The following is a 19,051-nucleotide window of genomic DNA, read 5'->3' as shown; positions in this document are numbered from 1 at the left end:
GTAATATTTGTGCACAAAGTAAGCTAATTAAAAATGCAAGAACTGATGATGGTTGTAGAGACAATCTCAAATAATGACATTGCACAAAATTGTGCTGTGACTTTTTTGAAGCATAAAAACATACAATATGACTGCAGAAGAGAAGAACCATTCGGTCCATCTAGTCTGCCCAATTTTCTAAATATTTTCATTAGTGCCTGGCCTTATCTTATAGTTAGGATAGCCTTATGCCTATCCCACGCATGCTTAAACTTCTTCACTGTGTTAACCTCTGCCATTTCAGCTGGAAGTCTATTCCATGCATCCACTACGCTCTCAGTAAAGTAATACTTCCTGATATTATTTTTAAACCTTTGCCCCTCTAATTGAAGACTGTCCTCTTGTTGTGGTGTTTTTTCTACTACAAAAGACGCATGTAACACTCATTGTACAGTGCTACGGAATTTGTTGGCGCTATATAAATAATAAAATAATAATATAATAGACTATGGAGAGTCTTAAAGGAACACTTCACACCCCTAGCTTGCCGAGGTGTTTTATGTTTTTTTTGTTTTTTTAATTCTTTTTATTTAGTTTTGTCATATATAACAACATTTCAATACAAAAAACATTTACATTACACTGTTCATATTCAACTTATTCAATAATATCTTATTAAACATGATTCAATAAGCATGATTCAGAATGACAAATTTACATTACAAACAATTTAAAATCGTTCCGACCAGGAGTTTCTTTAAACTTGTTTTATATAACTCAAGTTATGTGTTTTTATGTTTTTTATTTTTTTAAATTCTTTATTTATTTACAAGGTATGTAACCACAGGCATGTGAAAGCAGTAGAAAGAAATACAAAGTGCGGTAAAATAGTATCACATATATGAACACTTAGAGCATTGTGTTTTTATGTTTTAAGTTGGTTTTTTTTGGGGGGGGGGGGGGTTTTGGTTTACATAGAGGACAAATTTCAACAGAAATTTCAACAAGACATTGTTACATCCAACTGGCTGCCAATCCAACAACTGGTCATGTTACTTTCTAACTGTTTAAACTCAAGAGGCAGCAAATGACATTAGCACCTGCATTGCAAAGACTTCGCATTGATCTGCATTAGAAAGTCTGTGATTGGACATTCACAGAAAGTCTGGGCAGAGTAGGAAGAGGAGGGCTTGCAAAGGATATAGACGAGATCTTCAACTTTTATAACCTGTTTTTAGATATCCCTAGAATGTGAAAAAAATAAACGCATGCATGTTTTCATGTTTTGTTTGGTTTGTTTTATTTGGTACCTCTATTATAAGTTCATGCATAGAGTAGTGCATCATCTTTGTTCCCAGGAGACAAGGAAAAGTGAGTTTTTAAATGGTAAAGAATAATGTCTCTAATTGCTGGGAATTGCTAGCATTTAAAACTGACAAAAGATATGTCTACATAAAACCAGATGTTGGAAAGTACAAAGGATAACGTTTTTAAAAAGTTTATTAAGACACATCTGCTTTACAATTAAGTTGTTTCTGGGATGAAAATGAAATAACCAGGACGTTTCTGTTACAAATGGTATTGCATTAAAGGATCCCTGAAGTTACCAGACTACTGTATCTCAATGAAATGGTCTGAGTGTAGTGGTCCTGTCATTTTAACCCTTCCATGTGGAAACAGCAATGTATACAATGTATATGTCTTCCTAAAGGCACTCCCACCCCTATAGACAAGTTAAAATCTACTATTCAATCAGATGCTCTCATTGATAACATTTTGATTGGCACAACACAGTGTTTTGCTGCACATGTGCACTAGCCTCCCAATGCCAGTGGATTGGATGAGATCATGAATCTTGATGATCTCATCCAAGGAGTTAGAGCAGCTGCAGCAAGACCAGCACAGTGAAGGACTAAAGGTAGTTACAACTCTTTTTAAACCTTAACCGCAGTTTGGGCCAGGCCACCTATAGGTGAGGGAACACTATTGCTTTAGGAGTAAATGTTTGCATTCCTAACACTACAGTGTTCCTTAAATCTCCATACAAAGCTACATTCTTTTAAAAAACCTGCTGATAACCAAATAGGCATTTCTTCTTCTTCTTTTGGACACTAATCCTTATTTATGCAGATAGGGTGGAAGAAATAAAAAAAAAAAATTCACAGTAAGTTTTATAGCTAAGTTTAAAACTATTTTGATAAGTAAACTAAAAACTGATTATTTTGCACCTATGTTAATTTATACCCTAGACCAAAAACTATTTTCTGCCACAGAATATACCTTTTCTAAGTGTGTACATAATGTTTGCTGTGCACACACTATATGGACAAGTAGTATTTAATCTGTTTAAATCAGACTGGTGTATAAAATCAAGCACTAAGCCATGCACTTTGCATTTACAAACGTTTGTGGAAAAAAAATTGATTGTTCGGAGCTGATTCCATAGCTGAAGAGTTCCAAACTTCTACTGGCATTCATATCGGCACAACAACTGTGCGGATTGAACTTCATGGAATGGGTTTCATGGCCAAGTAGCTGCATGCAAGTCTCACTTCCTGTTCTCTTAACACAATTTCCCTTACCTGGTGTCTGGAGGACCGAGAGAAAGTAAAATGATTACCCATCCTTGCACTATGCTTGAAGGTAATTTTTCTACAAACACAGGAACTTCCGTGATGTTTCACATAAGACGCCTGTAATTCTGACACATTGACAAGCTCTGCTCCCTTAGAGGCAGATATGTCTTCAGTGATGGAATTAGTGGCACACCCATATAGTGGTCCCTCCCTCACCTGACTTCAGATCTGCCACTGTGTGTGTGTGTGTGTGTGTGTGTGTACACGCACGCACTGTGGGAAGTAATTTTTAAAACTGGCCAGTACTGTGGAACTTGAATTTTTGGGTCCTTTTAAATCTACTTTCCCAAAAAAAAAAAAAAAAAAAAAAAAGGACTTTTGTAGCTCTTCTAATTTTTCAAGTGCTGGAGTTCACACTTCCAATATGAAGAGATCAGGTTGAGTTAATGCCATGACAGTTGAGTGAGAAATAAATCAGAAGGTGAAAGGTGAAAAGAAAAACATTCCATTCTGGGTCAAGAAAAATGCGTCTGCTACAGTTTGTTTCCAAACTATAATGAATGCTGAATGTCACCCCTTCAAAGATAGCAGGACCACACTTGGTGTCCCTAGCTAGCAATATAAACACTGTAATTTCTCAGAAAAGACAATGTGTGCATTGCTGTGGCTGAAGGATCACCAAATGTTTACCTTTAAACAGGTACAGGTCATGTACATTTACCTGCATTATCTGTACTTACTGAAACTGTTTTTTTTTTTTTTTCCCTTAGAGTTTTAAGAAAACACCTCATGTCATTCATTCTGGGTGTCTTATACCAGTGACTCATGCTTTCATTTTATATTCATTTGAATGTCACGTAGTATCGTGTGCACCATTTTAGCAGCAAGGCATAATTCAATTTTTTTTATTTTTTTTTTAAATCTAGGACAAGAACAAAATATTCTAGTTACACATAGTTATGAGTATGTTTTAAAACCTAAAAACAGTGTTTTGTTAATAATGTGAGAAATATATAGAAATTACTGTTTTGTTTTGCAGTCTTGGCCACATCTCCCTGTCTGTGACACTAACAGCCACTCTACACACTTCCTGAAAAGTCTAGTTGATTTATTAACTGTCCTTTATTGCTTAGTCTGCTTAATTTGGAATTCCCTGTCTCCTGCTTAAATAATAGCCTGCAAAAGCCTGCAACAGTCTCCTGTGTTTGATTACAGATCAATAACCGAGTAGGAGATGAGAACTCCTAAAGTAAGACTACATCGAAAATGAAACCCTTATTTTCATGCAGGCTGTTTAAGTCACAGCCATGGAGAGATGTACCTAGGGCTGCATAAACAGAAAAAGAATTAAAGGAGCACTATAGGGTCAGGAACACAAACCTGTATTCTTGTATATTCTTTAATATAGTATTAAAATCACTATCTAGCCTCCCTGCTCCCACCACCCCTAGCCATCCTAAATATAGTAAAATCGTACCTTTTTTTCCAGTTTGCCAGTGCTCCGCCCCTGACCTGCCTCCTTGGCTGACATCAGAAGTGATGATCTTTGCCAATCACAATGCTTTCCCAATTCTGATCATCTCAGCCAAGGTGGTAGGCCAGAGGAAAATCCAAATGCCTCCCTGGCCAATCAGCAGCCGACTCTGCAGCACTGCCCCAGGAATCCCCTCCAGTGGCCACTGGAGGTGCACCTAGACTGTAATGTAAACACTGCATTTTCTCTGAAAAGTCAGTGTTTACCAAAAAAAACCTGCAGGGGCTGACTATATACTCCCAAGAACAACTACCTTAAGCTGTAGTTGTTCTGGTGACTATAGTGTCCCTTTAATGTGAATTCTAAATTGCAGAGAAACACACTGATATAGTGTAATACTATACATATATGCAAATAATAATCGCTCACTAGAGAGTTGATGAATATGTTGCCTTAGGATGTCTCCTGTTAGAATCCTGAAGGACTGTTCCAGATCCTCTTCATGGTTTTTTTTTATTTTTTTTTTTATATCGTCCGGTGTTCTGCTTTTCATGGTATGTGGTGATAACTACCTAAAGCACAAAGAGGATTTGGAGCAGCCCCCAAGGTTTCTAAAGGGAGGCACTCTAAGGCAACCTATTCATCAACTCTCTAGTGAGTGAATTACTATTCGCGCATATATCTGTACTTTACTGTATTACACTATATCAGTGTGTGTTTATAGATCTACAACAGTATCCTCATCATTTCCTATGTTGGTTTGCTATTTTGAGGGGTACTATCTGTTATATCCCTAGAGGAAGCTGTGCATTATTATTTTAAGTTGTATATCTTTTATTCCACACTGTTCAATTCAAGTTGAGGTTGTGGAAATTGTACTGATAAACTAGTGAAACTGCAGGGGCATGATCGATACACTAAATCAACTTCTTTAAATTTAAAATTGTTTTTGTACATAGTGTCCCTTTAAATCTAAGAATTGTGCCACTTCAATTATTTATTTACATAAATAGCGAGAAAGAGGGTGAAAGGTTTTTTACATTATTTGCAAAAAAATTTGACTTCATAGAAAAGCAATACAGTATTGAATTGTGTGTGTGTGTGTGTGTGTGTGTGTGTGTATGTATGTATGTGTGTGTGTGTGTGTGTGTGTATGTATGTATGTATGTATGTGTGTGTGTGTGTGTGTGTGTATGTATGTATGTATGTATGTGTATATATATATATATATATATATTTATATATATATATATATATATATATATATATATATATATATATATATGTGTGTGTGTGTGTGTGTGTTCATCTGAGTGTACCCTCCTATCTCTGCATTAAAGGGACACTATAGTCACCTGAACAACTTTAGCTTAATGAAGCAGTTTTGGTGTATAGAACATGCCCCTGTAGCCTCACTGCTCAATCCTCTGCTATTTAGGAGTTAAATCCCTTTGTTTATGAACCCTAGTCACACCTCCCTGCATGTGACGTGCACAGCCTTCCATAAACACTTCCTGTAAAGAGAGCCCTATTTAGGCTTTCTTTATTGCAAGATTGTCTTATCCCCTGCTATGTTAATAGCTTGCTAGACCCTGCAAGAGCCTGCTGTATGTGATTAAAGTTCAATTTAGAGATTGAGATACAATTAGTTAAGGTAAATTACATCTGTTTGAAAGTGAAACCAGTTTTTTTTTCATGCAGGCTCTGTCAATCATAGCCAGGGGAGGTGTGGCTAGGGCTGCATAAACAGAAACAAAGTGATTTAACTCCTAAATGACAGTGACTTGAGCAGTGAAATTGCAGAGGAATGATCTATACACTAAAACTGCTTTATTTAGCTAAAGTAATTTAGGTGACTATAGTGTTCCTTTAAGATACATTCTTTAAATACTCAAGGCCACCCTGATTTTACCAGCATTTTTTGTCTGTGATTTTGTCCATTTAACCTTGTGGGAACACATTCTCCATGCCCCTTATCAATCAGCCCAGTGATCTTGTCAATGGTATTTTAAATCACCGTTTTAATTTTAGAGGAGAGCTTTGTGGACTCTTCTTTTTTCAGCTTTTGCCTTGTGTTTGGTAAATGATCTATTTTGTCCATTAACTCTGCACTTTGCAGGTCTGTTTACAGCAGGGCCGGACTGGCCCACTGGGACACCGGGAAATTTCCCGGTGGGCCGTCGGCACCTGGGGCCGGGCAGACATCTGGGTCTGCTGGTGGCCGCAGAAGAAGCTGGGGAGGCGGCCACAGAAGAAGCTGGGGAGGCGGCCGCGGAAGGAGCTGTTCTGGCGGCCGCATGGGAAGCTGTGCTGTCTCTGCTCCCAGCGCGCTACTGAATGAGACCGGGGCCAGAATATGACGTCATATTCCGGCCCCGGTCTCATTCAGTAGCGCTCGAGGGCGGGGGAGCAGAGACAGCACAGCTTCCCATGCGGCCGCCAGAACAGCTCCTTCCGCGGCCGCCTCCCCAGCTTCTTCTGCGGCCGCCTCCCCAGCTCCTTCTGTGGCCGCCTTCCCAGCTCCTTCTGCGGCCGTCAGCACTCCCAGCTCTCTGCCCTGCATGACTCCCTAGCCAATCACCCACAGGTAATCACCCACATGTGTAATGCTGTCAGTGTATGTATGTGTGTTTGTGTGTGTGTGTGTGTGTGTGTGTCTGTGTGTCATGGGGGTGTGTGTGTGTGTGTGTGTGTGTGTTTGTGTCTGTCATGGTGTGTGTGTGTGTGTCTGTCTGTCATGGTGTGTGTGTGTGTGTGTGTGTGTCTGTCTGTCAGAGTGGGTGTGTGTGTGTGTGTGTGTTTGTCTGTCTGTCATGGTGTGTGTGTCTATCATGGTGTGTGTGTGTGTCTGTCTGCCTGTCATGGTGTGTGTGTGTGTCTGTCTGTCATGGTGTGTGTGGGTGTGTGTGTCATGGACTTTGTGTCATGGTGTGTCTGTCATGGTGTGTGTCTCTGTCATGGTGTGTGTGTCTGCATCATAGACTGTCTGTGTCATGGTGTGTGTCTGTGTCATGGTGTGTGTGTGTGTGTCTGTGTCACGTTTGTGTCTATCATGGTGTGTGTGTGTGTGTGTGTGTCTGTCGTGTTATGTGTGTGTCTGTCATGGTGTGTGTGTTTGTGTCTGCCATGGTGTGTGTGTTTTAAAAATAGTGTTTTTACTCACTGACACAGGAAGCACCTCTAGTGACCGTCTGAGTGACGGTCACTAGAGGTGTCACTTGGAAGCAATGTAAACACTGCCTTTTCTCTGAAAAGTCAGTGTTTACATTGAAAAGCCTGCAGGGACAGGCTATAGACACCAGAACCACTACATTAAGCTGCGTGTGTGTGTGCACCTGCTAGTGAGCTTGCTTGCATGTATGTGTGTGTGTGTCTGCTAGTGAGTGAGCTTGTGTTTTTATGTCAATGAGCTTATGTATATCAGTGAGGCTGTCTATGAGGCTGTGTATCAATGAGCTTGTGCGTGTCAGTGAGATTGCCTGTGTCGGCATGTGAGTATGCTTACTGTATAATTAAACGTTTTACTCTGAAAGGACCAATATTTTATATTAGAAAAAGCAATATATATATATATATATATATATATATATATATATATATATATATATATAAACTCAATCATCTGGGGTGGCAAGACATAGCTTTACATATTACATGCGACAATATATGTCGCATTGACTTATGGGGCTGGCATAGATTTTTTTTCCAGGGCTGCTTTGCATCCCCAGTCCGGCCCTGGTTTACAGCAAAGCTTCAAGTAGCATTCCTTACCAAGGGCACATAACAAAGCCACAGTTACTCTGAAATAATGAACGCACTCAACTGAACAAAAGACTGCTTTAATCCCATTCTGTGATTTCACTGAAAACCCCCTAAAAGCACTGAAAAGTCTTTATTCTGCATTAGGAACTAAGAAATCTTTTTTCTGATGTTACTAGATGATGATGTGTCTGTGTTGTGTTGGCTAAACCAAAATATTTTTAATTGTATGAAAAGCTTAGGTAAGCATCTATACTGATAAATCGGTTTAAATAGTTTTTTCTTCTACTAAAAACACAAAACAGATTTTATCTAATTTTGGCTAGCAATACTGGCTGTAATGTTGAGGTTTTTTTTTTTTTTTGATTTTTTTTTTCTATGTATGTGAAAGTTCAATAAAGAGATGTTCCCATACACACCCACACAGTCGGACATGAATGTGAATAGTCAGCAGTGCACTGCAGGTGGTAAAATTCCTAATGTCTCATAACTCGAGTTGCTCTGTACAAGTCATCTTACAGAAGTATAAAAAAAATGCAAAAAAAGTTATTTAAACTAAAAAAAATAATATATATATTTTAATTTGTAGAATTACAGGAAATTGATTTTCAGAATTTTTGGTGGCAGTACTTTAAAATAGAAAAAATATATATATTTTGTTTTTGTGAATACACTGTGATATGAGCATAATTAACGTTTTTTGACTAAAGCTTATGTGTAGTCCTTATTGTTAAGAAGTTAACTCTAGTGATAAAACAAACATTTTAGCCTCAATTCAAATGTATTCAGTAAACGACCGTTTTATATGTAGTGGTAAAAAAAAAGTTGCAAGGTCGAATCAGCTGTTCCTGGACTAGGTAAAGAATTCACTACAGAGCAATCAATCGAGCAAATATGAGAAAAGCAAACAAAAAGAGCCTGTTTGCAGTGTGTGTGTGTATATGTGTGTGTGTATATGTGTGTGTGTGTGTGTGTGTGTGTAATATATATATATATATATATTATATATAATAAAACAAAAAATTCCTGCACTCCAACTTATTAAGTTATAGCCTGGTGCACAGTGAAAAAACATATAAAATAGGAAAAAATACCAGCACTCTAGGTCTTCCAAACGGAGATATTTATTTTCAGATCATTCCAGATGATCTGAAAATAAATATCTCCGTTTGGAAGACCTAGAGTGCCGGTATTTTTTCCTATTTTATATATATATATATATATATATATATATATATATATAATTATTTTTTTGCATTGGGTGGGGGGAATGGTTCAAGAATGTGTTTGTTTGTTTGTTTGTTTGTTTGTTTTATCCACCTGGTTTTGCCCACACTTATCATCTTAGGCTACTGAAGTTTACAGAACAATCCTGTGGGAAACCTGAATGATTAATGAATCTGCATATACATTCATTGCAGTTACTAGGTATTTTTAAACTAAATAAAGTGGTGAAAATCTGGTATACGGCACCAGAATTATGTTTAGAAAATGACAAAGCTGAAGCTATACATCCGATTTTACTATGTAAGGCAAAGTTTTGTGAGGGCCGCCCTTTCGTTTGTCATTCGAAAATATTTGTGTTTGACATTTTATTAAAGGAACACTATAGTCACCTAAATTACTTTAGCTAAATAAAGCAGTTTTAGTGTATAGATCATTCCCCTGCAATTTCACTGCTCAATTCACTGTCATTTAGGAGTTAAATCACTTTGTTTCTGTTTATGCAGCCCTAGGCACACCTCCCCTAGCTATGATTGACAGAGCCTGCATGAAAAAAAAACTGGTTTCACTTTCAAACAGATGTAATTTACCTTAAATGATTGTATCTTAATCTCTAAATTGAACTTTAATCACATACAGGAGGCTCTTGCAGGGTCTAGCAAGCTATTAACATAGCAGGGGATAAGAAAATCTTAATTAAACAGAACTTGCAATAAAGAAAGCCTAAATTGGGCTCTCTTTACAGGAAGTGTTTATGGAAGGCTGTGCAAGTCACATGCAGGGAGGTGTGACTAGGTTCCATAAACAAAGGGATTTAACTCCTAAATGGCAGAGGATTGAGCAGTGAGGCTGCAGGGGCATGTTCTATACACCAAAACTGCTTCATTAAAGGACCACTTCAGCTTAATGAAGTGCTCTGGGTGCCAGGTCCCTCTAGGATTAACCCTTTTTTTTTTTTATTATAAACATAGCAGTTTCAGAGAAACTGCTATGTTTATAATGGGGTTAATCCAGCCTCCAAATCCTCTAGTGGCTGTCTCACTGACAGCCGCTAGAGGCGCTTGCGTGATTCTCACTGTGAAAATCACAGTGAGAGCACGCAAGCGTCCATAGGAAAGCATTGTAAATGCTTTCCTATGTTACTGGCTGAATGCGCGCGCAGCTCTTGCCGCGCATGCACATTCAGCCGAAAGGGAGGATCGGAGGCGGAGAGGAGGAGGAGAGCTCCCCGCCCGGCACTGGAATAAAGGTAAGTTTTAACCCTTTACTCTCCATCCAGCCCGGCGGGAGGGGGTCCCTGAGGGTGGGGGCACCCTCAGGGCACTATAGTGACAGGAAAACAAGTATGTTTTCCTGGCACTATAGTGGTCCTTTAAGCTAAAGTTGTTCAGGTGACTATAGTGTCCCTTTAAACAATAGAGTACTAAGCAATACACAACACCTGCATCAAATGGCTTACTTTAAAGATAATTTGACTAGTAATATGCCGAGACATTTGCTCAATATTTTCTATGTGGAAAAATTATAGAAGTTTATCACGGAGGAGGTGGAATGTCATAAATATTAAAAGCCCAAAGAAACACTTTTTCTGCTGAAGAATGTTCTATTTACACATGCACCATGTGATAAATTCTAAAGTGCACTTGATTTTTATTTATTTATTGTTTATTTAGTAACCTTTTGGAACTTTTAATCAATGGTAAGGATATACATTGACAGTTCTTACTTTTTTGGGGGGGTGGGGGGATTTGACATAGTTTTGAAGTGCTTCTATCTGTTGTAAACTAAATGCAAAAGCTAGTGTTTTTTTTTTATTTCTTTGTATAATAAAATAATTGTGTAAAGAATAGAAGGATGCAGGTAACTAAACAACTGAATCTGGGGACTTTTATATGACATATGTCCAAAGACCTGTGTAGCCAAATGCTATGTAAATTAACGACTTTAAGATTAAAGTATTTCTCTACACAAACAGTTGATGGCATCTCCTGCATTTATCTTGTCTATAACTATTTCCCGTGATAACCCCAAATTACTTCAACTGTCTTAACATATGATTTTTGACAAAATGAACATCCTCAATATTTTCTGTTTGCATCTGATGACTTTCAATAAAACTCTATATCCAAAAGGTAAATTTTGCAAAAAAAGCTTTTATTAAAATTCGCTCAAGTATTCCCAAGCCCTAAAACCATACCCTTTATTAGCTGCTGAACTGCCTTTAGTTTTGTTTTGCCTAGCACATGCTTTGTTCTTACATGGCTGTATAAATCTAATGCCCTCTGAGGTAGCATAGATAAAGAGGCACTATAGCAGGCTTCCCCAAACTCCGCCCCTGCAGATGTTGCTGAACTACAACTCCCATGATTCTGTGAATGAAACAGGCTGAGAATCATGGGAGTTGTAGTTCAGCAACATCTGAAGGGCAGGGGTTTGGGGAAGCCTGCACTAGTGTGTTAGGAATACAAAACTGTATTTCAAACAATATAATGTCCCTCTGCCTCAATGCATACTTAGAGCTTAGGTTGTTAATGAAAATTGCCTAGTCTGAGTGTATCTCAGATATGGGGAATCTGCTCAAATAGGTAATTTCTGAAGTGCCCCCTATTTAACCTTTAGTACGGAGTCGAAGCTGAACATCCGGTGTATAATAATTTAAAAATGTTCTAATCTTAAACTAAAATCACCATTTAAAAAGTTACAAACTAACTAAGATTGTAATGTAAATGTTGTGAGTTGAATCCCTATATGGTGTTATTTTTTTTTTATTTTTTTTTATGAGTGTTTATTTTTTAATAACAATTGATTATCAGGTGTGTGTGTGTATATACATAAATGGAGCATGGAAGATTGAATAAAAAAAAATGTATGTGTGTGTATATGTGTATACATATATTATACACACACCTTGGTTCATGTAAAACATATTCACTGCATGTGACGTGTCAAACAATATTTTTTGGGGTGTGATTTAACAAAAATTATAATAAAAAAGAGAAATGGTTTGATGCCCATACAATGAATTGATCCCTGGTCAAGGTGAAAAACAAAATATTTATTCACTAAGCTATAAGGGAACAAATGTTACCAAACTCTGCTCTAGTACCAGTAATGTCTGTTAAAATGTGGCCCCTATTCCCAGCACTGTGTGTGGATGCGGAATATAATGTCTCCCAATCTTTGTACTGTTTGTACTGCGTGCTGAACCCTCGGAGTGCCAGAGGTATGCCACTCTTGTTACTTTGCAATGTACTGATCATATTTATGGCATTCAAATGCTTAAACAAATTAATTAAGGTGTTTTTTTTATTTTTACATCCCGCAATCTTAAAATGTAACCAGTTGTCACTGGTGTTGTTCTATCCCCTAATTAATATCGTAAGCTCGGCATAATATGCGGCTTTCATATAAAGAGTACTTTAGGGTTTTACATACTAATGGTGTGGGATCCTCATTTTATGATCTTCATTTTAAAAAATAAAGTATCTCAATATTTTCTCAAGATTGTGGGAGGTTTTGTGTTCCAGGTAACCATCTAACCAGACAGGCATTTCAGATCATATTTCTTTATTTTATGCTGTTCAGACTGGTTAGTGTCTAATACTAATCCCCTCAAGCTGTTAAATATTTTCCAAAATGTTCTATTATTTTCTGAACGTTCCCTACCCAATCTCATCACTGTGCTAGAAGAGTATAGTAAGGTGTCCTATTACAAGTTAAACCAATCAAAAACGCAAGCCCTGCCAATCCGACATCCCTCTTCCAAGGTATCTAGACTGAAAACCGAATTCTCCTTTGATTGGAGACAGACACACCTCACTTATTTAGGAGTGACGATAGCGGCCACACACCGAAGCATCACCACACTCAATCTTTTCCCCCTACCACAAATGTGTAAACAGGTCCTACATAAATGGAAAGATGTTATGCTGTCATGGCTGGGCAAGATCAACACTGTAAAGATGATGGTGCTCCCGAAACTTCTATATGTTTTTTGTATGTTACCCTTACCCCTCTCACCCACGCTATGCAAACAGATACAAAAATTACTAGCATCCTTTATATGGGACGCAAAAAAAACGAGACAAAAAAACAACAAAGTGGAACCCACATCCAATGAGCATACGATATATGTATACAACCTGGGAATTAGACCAGAGTGAAATATTCTATATACAATGATAGTAGAATCTAGAAAAACAAAAATTGTAGATCATAGCATAACACTGTTATGTAAAATAAGTGAATAAGTGATAGTGATATCTAACTCACAAACGAAGGTAGAAATCAGGCCTCTCACCCCCTTGGGGTATATGGAGTATGAACCTTGGTATCCGCTTCAAATGCACAATTCAAGGAGGTTTGTATCTTTAAGGAGTGGATAAAAGAAAGCCATACATGGTGAAGTATGTAATAAAAATTACAAAAACGATTTATTAGATACACTTACAAACAGAAGGAAAATCTGAGCATATCTCCACTCTCTGTGGAACTCCAGAGCAGCATGGAACAAACAGCACGATTCCAAAGAGGAGTAGCACGGCCAAGAGAGATCAAAATACAATAAAATATAAAATAAAAATTAAGAACAACTTGAGTCCATATATCCAACGCGTTTCGTCCAGATAAAATATAAGGGACTTCTTCAGGGATATGTAGAGGGTCATATGAAGGAGGATCTTCTTATACCCGTTGAGATTCTTCATAATGCCGATCACCGGCGGCGTGCGTTTCAGTGTGGAACGCACAAACATACTTCCTGTGACGTACATCCGTTAGCTGAGCGCATGCGCGCTAGAAATCTAAGAGCAAAAACGCTCGAGACTCGAGCATATATAAACAAAGAAAGGGGGAGATCAAAACACCGGAGATCTAAATTGCACATAAATAAGTCGTTTAAAACGATAACATAGTGGGAACCATATAGAACCCCAAAAATATATGGTATATGACCAATTAGAAATTATATATATAAATGTACAACCTATCAAGTAATCAAATACATAATAAATCCAGCACCAATTCAAATGTGTACATGGATGCGTAGACAGGTAAGTATTACACCAAATATAAGCATCCATGTACATAAATGATAATGGACCGGAACAAACTGGGTAATAAAATTACAGAACAACCATCTAGGTAAGCATATATATCTTATAGTACAAATAGAATGATAAGGCAAAAAATTGTATAAATATTATATACATACATATATCAGTAAATGAACAAGAAATGAGGAAATTGAGAAGAAAAACAATCTATACCAATCAATATGACAAGTGATCCAAATATCTATATAAGACCTTGAAGATCTATTTCAGCATTAAGGCCATAATGTAGCGTCTTTAGTGTATAAATCCAAAATGCTTCTTGTCGGATTAGTTGTTGGAGCTTATCTCCTCCTCTGCAACCCAGTGTGATATGTTCAATACCAAAGGCCTGGAAATTTTCCCAGCAAAAAAGGGGACATGAATTACAATGTTTAGGAACACTGTGATCCAAAGTACCCCTTTTAATGTTGTTAAAATGCTCCAAAATTCTGATGTGGAGTTTTCTGGTGGTACGACCCACATACTGGGCTCCGCATCCACACTGAAGTATATAAATCACAAAAGTGGTAGAACACTGTATGTGTTTTTTAATTACATATGTTTTTTTAGTCTGAGTACTGACAAAGCTAGTTATTTTTCTTTTTTGATGTTTGCAAGTGGAACAATGTCCGCAACAATAAAAACCTTTAAGGGGTTGGAGAAAAGAACCAGAAGTAGATGAAGGGAGTGCAGGGAGAAGGCTAGGAGCTAATTTGTTTTTGAGATTGGCCGCTCTTTTGTATATAATCATGGGCTTATCAGGAATGATCTCTTTAAGTACACTATCACGTTGTAAAATGTACCAATACTTGTTTAGAATCTTTTTGATTTTATTAGCATGTGGGTTATATTGGGTGATAAATGCAAATTGAAATTTATTGTTCTTAGGGTCAGCCGTATTATTGCTTTTAGTGTATTGTTTTTTATGATGATTTTTCAGGAATGTATTCCTGTCTGTAGTTAATATGTTTTGTATATCTGTATTGATTTGATCCTGATTGTAGCCCTTTTCCAAATAGCGTGCCTTTATTATTTGGGCTTGTTGTACAAATGTAGCATTATCTGAACAATTCCTCCTGAGTCGAACTAACTGGCTTCTTGGCACATTGGAAAGCCAGGGAGGGTAGTGTGCACTGGACAAATCTATGGCATTGTTACAGTCAGTTGGTTTAAAAAATTTCTTAGTTTGAAGCTGATTTTGGTCTATATAGATAGTAAGGTCTAAGAAATCCAAAGACACTAAACTTGTGTTATAAGTGAATTTAAGATTATAATCATTTGAATTGACATAATTAAAGAAAAGATCCAAACTCTCCATGGGACCCTCCCATATTATAAGTACATCATCTATGTAGCGCCGCCATAGGACCAGATTGCCCCCCAGCTGAGGGCCTAGATGGATATGGCGCTGTTCCCAATGGGAAACATATATATTAGCAAAGCTGGGGGCAAATTTAGTACCCATGGCGACGCCACATTTCTGCAAAAAGTACTGACCATCAAACCAAAAGAAATTCTTAGTTAGTACAAACGCCATGCATTGCATTAGGAATTCGATTTGAATGGGTGGAAGACATTGATGTTTGAGAAGTACATCTTTAATGGCCTGAATGCCCTTGTCGTGTGGAATGTTTGAATATAGGGCTGTGATGTCTGTAGTGGCCAAAACATATGTAGATTTCCACTGTATTGAGGAAATATCCTGTAGAATATGTTTGGTATCCCTAATGTATGAATCAATGCGGGAAACGTAAGGTTGGAGAAAAAAGTCAACATACTCCGACAGATTACAGGAAAGGGAATTAATGCCACTGACTATAGGGCGGCCAGGAGGTCTTTGTAGGTTCTTATGAATCTTGGGTAAAAAATAAAAGGTAGCTGATTTACAATTGGGATTATAAATAAAATCATGTTCTTTCTTTGTTAGAATCTCTTTTTCAATACCCAAGTCTAATAGTAATTTTAGGGATTGTAAAAACCCTAAGGTTGGATTCTGTGACAAAATTTCATACGTGTTAGTGTCATTTAGAATGTTATATGCCTCTTCCATATAGTATGATCTATCCATTATTACTGTACCACCTCCCTTATCCGCCTCTTTAATGATTATATTCGGATTTTCAGTTAACCTTTTTAAAGCGTCTCTTTCCTTTTTATTCAAGTTAAGATGGTATTTGTTGTTGGTTAGTTTATCAAGGTCTGCTTGGACTAATTCATTAAAAATATCCAAGTATTTGCTTTTTGCAGACCAGGGGTAGAAATGAGAAGTGGATTTAAAAGGAGTATGTATGATATCTTGTATAGACTTAGAATCATTATTAGGTGTCTGATTTGGTTCTTCCTGCACTATTGTATTGGGTTGTAAATTACCGCTAACTTTATTTTGAAAAAATCTTTTGATGGTTAATTTTTTTAAGAATTTTTGGTTGTCTAAATATAAATTAAAACTATTAATGTTAGTTGTGGGGGCAAATTTAAGTCCCCTCTTTAAGAGGGTTAATTCATCTGATGTGAATTCAACCTGTGAAAGATTGAAAATACCTTCAATTTGATTTAATTTTGTCTGTATGGGATATGTACTGATGTAGTCTGATCCTCCTCTACCTCTGAATGGGGTCTTTTCTTTATTGGGGATCTGAGTGTTTGAAACCTGTTTTGAGTAGGCAAAAAAAACGAGACTTCCTTTAGCATTATTGCACTCCCCAACCAAGAAAGGAGGTATGGGATTCCCTAACGTCCTAAAGTACCACAGGGCCGCAATCATAGAGAATTTAGTTAAACTACACGCCCCACCAGGGACCATACAATGGATGGACATTAAAAATCAACATGGGCCCAGAGGATCTGTGGTAGATCTCATTTGGACCCAAAACATCTGAGAGATAAAAAACACAAACTCTTACCCCTAACTCGCTATGCTATACAAATGTGGGACTCCCTCCGCCACTCGTAACAGACTGACAAACGGCTCTCTCACTGGGCACCTATAACTGCACTCCAGTCGATCTCTCCATGGCTATCCCTAGGCGGATGGGAGGAGAAAGGAGCTAAACGCATTAAGGACATATGTCACCAAGGGAAGATCATACCCTTCCCGGAATTACAAAGCTCATTCAAATTACCCCCCTCCTTTCCATACATCCAACTAAAAAGCATAATCAAAGACAAAGTAGCACAATCCTTAACCGCTCCACACAACATTGATACCGAAACGAATACGTTGTACGATAGATGTTATTCGGCACCGACTAAAAACAAAACTTTGTCTTTGTGCTATGCGGTATTGGGTAACCGAGCCACCACACACGAATTCTCTTACAAGGCCCAATGGGAAAGAGAATGCCCCTTGGCACTTTCAGACGGGCAGTGGCTTGAATCACTGATGGCTTTAAAAGTCATAACCAGCAAAAAGCTAGTATACAGATGGTACTACACCCCTGAAAAGCTACATAGAATTTTTCCTCTCACTTCAAATAAGTGCTGGAGGTGCGGAATGAGTGAGGGAACAATGACCCACATATGGTGGGGATGCCACCTCATAATACCATTATGGGCAGAAACCTATAATCTATGGTCCTGTATGGGTATGAGGAACCTGGCACTGACGCCCTGACTGGGCCTCTTGCTCTTGATCCCCACCCCTATCTCACACCTGGATAAACACATGGTAATTATAACAATATTAGCGACACGCAATCTTATAGCCTCACACTGGAAACAAACTACCTGCCCCTCTTCCACATTGCTGGAAGTAAAGATTAGACAATACCTTAAATACGAAATATTAACAGCCTCTACACGAAAACAAATCTCAACTGCACACCACAACTGGCACAGGTGGACTACCTTAAAACCATAGCCCGTCAATACAGATTAGTGTGACACACAGCACAACGTTAACACCCAATTGCTAACAAAACATCACAGGTTTAAATTAGATATACGCGGCTGACGCCTACGATGGGAGAATCATAGACCCTGACTTATAAGATTTATATATATATGGTCGCAATCTCTCCTAGTATAGACTGAGCTGCAAACCTGCAGGCAGACTGTGCAGCTCATCACACATATGTATCTTGGATTCATGTCGGTATCTGATTCTAAACAGGACAACTTGTACAAATGAGCTGCTGTTAATATGTGAAACGTTATGTAATACACTGCAAGTACATGTGAAACACCCCTACCCCTCCCCATCCATTTTTGTCTTCTGTATCCTATCCCTCCTCATAAAACTTTCAATAAAATACGAATTATAACAAAAAATATGTTCTATTATTTTAAAAATGAGCTTTTCAGATATTCCTAGCAATTACAATGCCTCCTTGTGGCTGTGTATGGTAGTCAAACTAATTATTATGCTGAAATATTTACATGCCAGAGATAGATAGATAGATAGATAGATACCGTAGACAAAACAATGTTGCACTCCCCAGATTCCAAATGTAAATGTCCGGTGCTTGTGAGCAATATTACACAAATTAAAAATAGGTAGCACTCCAAGGTTGTAAAACTTAGCTTTTATTGCTCAAAAATCGACGTTTCAGTCTGCCCCAGCAGACTTTCATCAGGATAAGTATACAGTGTAACTATACATCAATAAATGCCAAATACAAAAATTACATTAACTCACCCCACCAATGTGCTTGCTATTCTGAGGACGCCCGGATTGGACTGTACACAAAGCGCAACAATCACATAATTACGCCACACAGCGTGAGTTTGTGCCGTCACTCGGCATCATCATATAAATATACAAGGGAATAAAATTTTAATGTGAAAATGATTATATTCCTAAAAATCCAAATTAAGGTGATTAGCAGCTATGCTACTTACACCTTGTTCAATCTACATCAAGCAGGACTATCAAAGGCCGATCAAATGGATCAGGCTTAGTAGTGGCATGGCACAAGTTTGGTTGTATGAACCTCACTATTAGGTGA

The 19,051-nt window shown here is 37.8% G+C and overlaps 1 protein-coding gene across 2 annotated transcripts in view; it reads left to right on the top strand.

The window, feature by feature from the left end:
* DSG2 (desmoglein 2) overlaps window positions 1-19,051 on the top strand; it is a 55,936-nt gene that overhangs the window by 14,139 nt on the left and 22,746 nt on the right. The gene's annotated exons all lie outside the window — the stretch shown is intronic.

Source organism: Pelobates fuscus, chromosome 4, assembly GCF_036172605.1.
Source record: "Pelobates fuscus isolate aPelFus1 chromosome 4, aPelFus1.pri, whole genome shotgun sequence".
Lineage (NCBI taxonomy): Eukaryota > Metazoa > Chordata > Amphibia > Anura > Pelobatidae > Pelobates > Pelobates fuscus.
Note: the sequence above shows the minus strand (reverse complement) of the source record. Positions and strands in the feature narration are given on the sequence as shown.